The sequence below is a fragment of the Nicotiana sylvestris genome, chromosome 2, assembly GCF_000393655.2.
Source record: "Nicotiana sylvestris chromosome 2, ASM39365v2, whole genome shotgun sequence".
Taxonomy (NCBI): Eukaryota; Viridiplantae; Streptophyta; class Magnoliopsida; order Solanales; family Solanaceae; genus Nicotiana; species Nicotiana sylvestris.
In genome coordinates, this window is record NC_091058.1 from 137566604 (window position 1) to 137574597 (window position 7994).

The following is a 7994-nucleotide window of genomic DNA, read 5'->3' on the forward strand; positions in this document are numbered from 1 at the left end:
ATAAATTCTCAAATGGATGATATTACCAAAATCCTCATACTTGGTTTAAATTTCTAATTAATCAAGTGACTACATGTCACACTTATACAATATTCCTGTGGGACAAGCTCCCACCATCTTCCGAAATAATTAACGGGTCTGCACATCCAAACCACCGGCTGCACTAACGCTGAAAAGCGATCAAGAATCCCTAACCAGGATGCAAAGCCTTTCTCACAGAACACCGACCTCAGGTGATACTGACGTCAATACCCATCTTACTCAAAACACTGAAACTCATATACTGCTCATCCGAGATCGTGACATCACAGTCATTGACCAAACTGCAACCTTGGTCCTTACTTCAAATTCCATACCACTCACTGCACCTCACGTGCCAATATACGATAGACGCGATTTCCATCACAACTCTGGAACCGCCGATAGGCTAATACTTCATCACATAAGACTTTCCATTTAACTCACTTCAGGAGAACTATAGCAGCATACAGGCGAATCCTCATAATCGTCGAATATGCCAATCTCTAAGTAGTTGTCCAAGCCACCATAACACTTTCTGGGATCCGCCTACTCATAATAGGCCCTAACAAAAGAATGCTTCAGAATAACATCAATCACTGCGGCCGACAAGCCTCACATGCATAACTCGATCACGCTGAACGAACCGATCACTGACACCAGTATACCAACTCAACTATGGCTAATCAATCTACTTCCTTCCAATTTATCCTTGATTGCCTTAGAAATAATAATATCTCCCTTTAACACCTAACTTATTTCAACCAAACTCACCCCGAGTGACCTTAAATCACGAGACCATGCTGTCTCAAATACCATGACCATTTCATGTCTCTCAAATGCTACACCGCAAGTCAAAACATCATAGAACATTCTGTGCCTTTCTTCATAAGCTGCTTCAAAAGCTTGACTCTTAACCGTACTTATAGACTCAAAATCATTAGGCACCACACTTTACCTCTTGAATTAACTAGGACCGCTATTGAGAGCCACCCAGCTCTGACTTGGCCCCGAATGCAACCAACTCTACTGAATTTTATAACATATGAATACCCTCTCGATAAAGCACCTAGAGGGATCACTTCCCTCGAAGCCTGCACCTATACGAGGCATAAATCATGAATCTTCCCTCAAGTCTGAACATGAGCCAATAAGGCTAACCATAGCATGCATCCAACAATTCATTTACTCAAATTACCACTCATGGTCCTTTTCCGTAGCTGCAATAACCCACCAATACGCCAATAACCAGAATTCACGCAGGTAATAAACCGTGCAATCAGCTAATCAACAGCAAGCTCCCCAACTTGGCTCGAAGCCATAGATCACAACACATATACTCTATTGCTGTCGTAATATCATGGTGAGATTAAACTCACTCCATCATAAGCTCGTGGAAACACGAATCATCTGGAATTTTAACTCTTCTGCAATTCTTGCATTTACTCACACAACAGTTAAGCCCACTCTCTAGGCGACCAATTTTTTTTTTAAGTCCTAAATATTTCAAAAATTTTGGCAGAGCCTCCTTTGTAATTGGTCATATCCACCTGCCAGAGAATCATCAAAACCATCCTAACAACACATCCACAACTTGACAAAACATCACAATGCATATCAATTACATAAATCTAAATTGATACATGGACATGCGTTGCACCTATTTGAATCATAACACATAGAAAATACCATTCAACCCTCCATTATTGGGCTATTCAACCAAGTAGGAACATATTCTTCCTTTAATATTTTCGACCTTCAAGGTGGTATCCTTGACTCAACGATTTCGTCATAATGTATTTACGGAAGCGATCTCAGCTCCCAGACTTATCTAACTAGGAGACACGAAAAATATTCTTCACGCATCCATAACTCGGGCTACTCAACAAATCACAATAAGAAACGAATCACTTAACAGTTCATCTACTATCCAGTAGGCTTCTTCACCACTACCAAGTCGTACAAATATACCTCGCAACACTAACATACTCATCACGTGGATATCCAACCGCCATTCCGGCTAACAAGGACAATAATGAACATATGAGTTCAAAATACTTGCTCACAAAATCAGCACCTCGGTGCTCAAGCCATTGGTAAAGATTTGGCCTCAAGTCCTCCAGACTGGTCTAACTTCAAACTCACAGAGATTACACCTCGCCCCTCGATCGGGGAATCAAAAGCCATCGAGACACATATGATACTGAGCGCCCGTTGGTGCATACGATCACGCGGAAGGAATTTCAAAAGTTTCTTTTCAAGCTGAATCAAGGACGCACGATAAAAATTCAAGAATGTGAAGTTTTCCTAAAGGTTCGGCAGCCTCTCGAGAATAAGTACAGACGTCTCCGTACCGATCCGTGAGACTCTACTAAACTGGCTCATGACTCGCGAGACCAAGTAACCTAGGCTCTGATACCAACTTGTCGCGACCTAAATCCCGGTCGTGATGGCGCCCAGCACACTACTAGGCAAGCCTGACCATTATTCAACACTTAACCCAATTTATCAAAAATAGCGGAAAGAAATATCAACTAAGCAAGATTAAAGTACTAAAGATTTTAACAAAATACACAATATAATCTCACTAGGACCCGGTGTCACGAATCTGAGCCTCTAGAATATAGAATATCATCCTAATACACGATATATCCAAAGTCCGATAATGCGAAAATAAAGAGATAGGATAGGAGGGAGAAGATCAATGGTTGCGAACGCCGTGCAGCTACCTCGATACTCCCAGAGGCTGGATTTGTTGATCAACTGGATCTACTGAGCCTGAGACTGCCCTGGATCTGCACACAAGGTGCAGGGAGTAAAGTGAGTACTCCGACCCAGTGAGTAATAAAAGTAACTACAGTCCGTAGATAAGATAATCCAGTAAATACACAAAGTAAGCTACAATCCGAATATACAGTAACATATGGAACTGAGCAGCTAAACACCAGTATAAATACAAATACATGAATGCAATGCAATGCATATGATGGTACATTCCAGTACCCACTGCGGCATGCAGCCTGAGCCATCCATATTTATTTATCGTCGACGGCGCTCACTGGGGGTGTGTTCAGACTCCGGAGGGGCTCCTACAGCCCAAGCGCAATATCTTGGTCAGTCGTTGTTACCTGACCGGTCACCCATTGTTACCTGACCAATTTATATCATACAGTGCCATTGTTACCACTATTCAAGTATATCATCCAGTGTCATTGTTACCACTATTTCAAGTATATCACACAGTGTCATTGTTACCACTGTTTCAAGTATATCACACAGTGTCATTGTTACCACTGTTTCAAGTATATCACACAGTGTCATTGTTACCACTGTTTCAAGTATATCACACAGTGTCATTGTTACCACTGTTTCAAGTCACTTTATAATCAGTCTAGAAAATAATATAATAAGCCCCTTGGGCATTTACAAAACAGAAGTTCCCAGCCCGGAATACATTTAAAAATATCATTTAAGTTTTCAACACTTAGAATTATGGCTGAGTTTGCAAAACAGCATTTAAAACCTTGGACTGAAATTAAATGATATGCAAATCATGCTAAGCAGTAATATCAATCCTCGAAGGATTTTACAAATCGGCACAAGGCCCCAAACATGGCATCAAGCCCAGTAATATCAATGAAGTATGTGTATCAATCACCAGTATAGTATAAACATCACACGGGATGGACCAAGTCACAATCCCCAATAGTATCCGACCCTGCACTCGCCATAAAGTGCGTGTCACGCCTCAATATAGCATTACGATGTGAAAGTACGGGGTTTCAAACCCTCAGAACAACATTTACATATATTACTCACCTCAAGATGGCCAAAAGTCAACTCCGCGATGCCCTTTCCTTTCGAATCGACCTCCTCGCGCGTCGAATCTTGCCAAAACCACAAGGAATATATTACAATAGGCTAAGGGAATATAACCCAGTCGAAAAGAATCGAAAAATATCGAAAATCACGAAATTTGCAAAACCCGAGCCCCGGGCCCACTTCTCGAAAAATTACAAAAGTCACATCACCGGATTCCTCGTCTCGCCACGAGTCCGTACAAATAAAATTTCCCAAAATTGGAGTTCATTTGACCCCTCAAATCATCAAATCTTATTTTCAAATCCCTATGTCTAAATCCTCAATATTTCTACAATTTTCATGCTCAAATCCATACATAATTGATGTACTTAACTCAAAATAGGTGGGGATAACTTACCTTCACATTGATGATGAAAATACCCTCTTGAAACTCCCCAAAAATCGTCCATACTTTGAAGAAATGAAGAAAAGTGAGCTAAATCCGTGTATAAAAGAATCTGCCTGTGCTTCGTCGAGTTGTACCTTGCACTTGTGTTATACAAGTTGTAGATCCTATTAAAATTGTTTCTTGTTAGATACCTTCTGTTTAAACACTTATAACGTCTTGTATAAATATCCAAATGATAAACGGTTTAAAGATTTAGAACCTAGACTCAAAAATCTTTAATTTGATAGGTTGTACACCATATAACTCTTTATATATCCCGAGATATGAGCTTCTAAAGTGCATCGTAAATTCTGCCGAAATTGATCCAGCAGCCCTGTTCGATCCATCGTAACTTTCTGAGATGATATCCAAATCGCAAATGGTTTAACTTTCCGAAAACTAGAATGTATGGGCTACAACTTTTGTGTTTTGAACTTTTTCGGATTTCTTTTAGATTACAAGATATGAGCTTCCAAACTGGACTACTCGCACCTAAAATTTTTTGGGCACAACAGAATTTTCTGCAATTTTTCCTAAGTCCGAAATCACACCGAGACACCTCCGAAACACTCCCGAGCCCTCGGGGCTCCAAACCAAATATGAACACTGACTCTAAAACATCACACGAACTTGCTCGAGCGATCAAATCACCAAAATAACATCAAAATCAATGATTTGAGCCTTAAATCCAAGAATTCTTTCAAATTTCATAAACTTTCAAATTTTCCAATTTAAGGCCGAAACCCGTCAAACAACGCTAGTTTGTAACCAAACTTTACAGGAAGCGCTTAACCAACATATATGACCTATACCGGGTGTCAGAACCAAAATACGAGCCCGATACCATTACTTTCTGATCAAATTTCATTTTCATTTTCCTTAAACATTTTCAGAAAACAATTTCACGAAAAAAATTCATTTCTCGGGCCTGGGGCCTCGGAATTCGATTCCGGAAACACGTTCAACTCCCATATTTTTCTATGGACCTTTCGAGACCGAAAAATCACGGGTCCGGGTCCGTTTACCAAAAATATTGACCAAAGTCAACTTTAACAATATTAAATATCAAAATTTTTCAAATATTTCCCATAATTCATATATTTCAACACAAAGATATCCCGGACACACTCCTAAGTCCCAAATAACCCAACGAAGCTATCCAAACCATAAAATTCGCATTTCGAATCCGATATCAAAATTTCCACTTCCGGCCAAATTTTCTCAAAAACCTTCAATTTTCCATCTTTAGCCGAACGACTCCAAAATGACCTACGGACCTCCGAATTCACTTCCGATCGTGCTCCCAAATCCAGAATCACCATACGGAGCTACTCCCAGTCTCGGAATCCCAAACAGACATCAATAACACTGAAATACATTTTAAACCAAACTGATGCAATTTCTTCTAAAATGCTATCTTCCACAATAGGCGCCAAAACGCTCCCGATTTATCCAAAACTCAATCCGGGCATACGCCCAAGTCCGAAATCATCATACGAACCTGTTGGAACCTTCGGATCCCAATTCCGAGGTCGTTTACTCAAAATTCCAATCCTAGTTCATTTCTTCAATTTTAAGCTTTCAAAATGAGAATTTCCATTTAGATTTGACTCCAAACTTCCTGAATTTTAATTCTGACCATACACACAAGTCAATATACCTGAGATGAAGCCGCTCATGGCCTCAAACTGCTGAATGATGCGCCGGAGCTCAAAACGACCGGTCGGGTCGTTACAACGGTCCACTTTATTTTGTGCAAATAGCAATCCCAAATAGTGCAATTATATTCATCTATGTGTTTACCCTATCCAAATCTATTTCATTCTAATTGACACACACACACACACATATAATATATATATAGGTTGCTCGATCGATTGGCTATATATATATATATATTCGACCCCATCGGTTGCTCGATCAATTGGCTTATACAGTTTGAAAGAACATAAATATCAACAACGCGCTAAAAAGTCATTGTCCATACCTGAGCCATTAGAGAAGAATCTATCCTCCCTTATTATATATTTTAGCATAGCAACTGCTAATACTAATAGAAAAATAGATTAAAAATAAAAAAGATATATGTATTGCTTCCAAACAATTGAGATATAAAATAAATTTTAAAATAGATAATTAATTTTATCGAAAGGCAACACAATTGACATTTGTTTAGCCAATATCTGAGTCGATTCATAATTAAACATTATCCCTAAGGTAGTTACGAAAGTTAAGTTTTGATCCAACAACTCGGTAATTATGATTATGGGTTCGAGCCTAGATTTTTTAGTCTTATTTCTAGTAACAAACATGTTTTTATTTTTTCTGTTATTTTTGTTGTGAGCTCAAATTTCAAAAAACTCTTTCTCATTATTTAGAACAATTCGCCTCACTCGTTGAGCCTCCCGTTTAAATTGGAACATTTATGTGTTGATTAGCTTTCTTAATTAATTAATCAATCAATTCAAATTTAACTTTCTTTCCATTCAGATTCAAAAGAATCTTATTTACTATCTTTCTATGTAAATTTAAATAAATATCATGTCTTTCAATTAAAATTAAATGCTATAACAAATATTGTCATAATTTGCCAAGTGGCTTTATATTAGCTTGCCACTTGGCTTAACCATAATGCACACTTGCTATATTGCCATGTGACTTTTTATTAGCTTATCGCGTTACTTAATGTCCTTACTCATTGCTCTACTTTTAGTATAATATAATGAATATAGTTTTGTATTACCCTAAATTTTAATTTAACACTATTCTTTTGTTCCGTAGCTCCAATTATTTTGTTTAAATTTATCAATAATATTATTTTTCCTATTTAATTATTTTATTAAACAAATTTAAAGTGTAGACCCCTTCATATTACTTCTATTCTCCTCTATATATATTATTTTCTATCATATAATATTTTAATTATTTTTCATAGTTCATGTCGTATCTATAATATAAACATTATCGCATTATTTTTCTAATTCTTTTGAAAATATGCCAAAGTTTAAACGAAGAAGTTCTTTTATTATTTTCCATAAATCTACACATTTAGTAATTATTATTTAGTATTATGTGCAATAAGCAATTAATTTTTTTTCTTTTGTTTTCATATAGAGTTTTGACTTTAATTTTTTATAACTTAACTACATTACAATTTTAATTACATTTTTATATGTTAATTTGTTGCTTGGTGTTATTTCATTGTAAATGCTTTAAATTTTAGGTTTATAAATTATGTTTTCAATTGCGTGATATTATCCATATAATATATTTTTTCTCGTAATAATTTAAAAAGTTTTCTTATATCAAATTTAAATGTCTAATTCTTCTATTTATCTACAATTATATTATTTGTTTACAAAAAAATATATACAATTATATTATTTGTTTACAAAAAATAAATTCTCTATTTTTTGTTCTTTGTTTATTGTTATTGTGTTACCCGTTACTTAATATAATTACATTATTAATTAACTTTTTATTAGCTTGGCACCTACTTTATATCCCTATATGTTACTTCTATTATAATATACTATAATGAATATGATTTTTCTATCTCTTAAAATAATCTTTTTATTTATTTTTAATCTTTCACTATATAATATTTGAATTTATCAATAATATTTTTAAGTATTAATTGTTTATTTGCTTTATTTTATCATTTAAATTAATTCAAACTATGAAATTCTCTCGCACTATCTTTATCCCCCTCTTTCAAAATTATTTC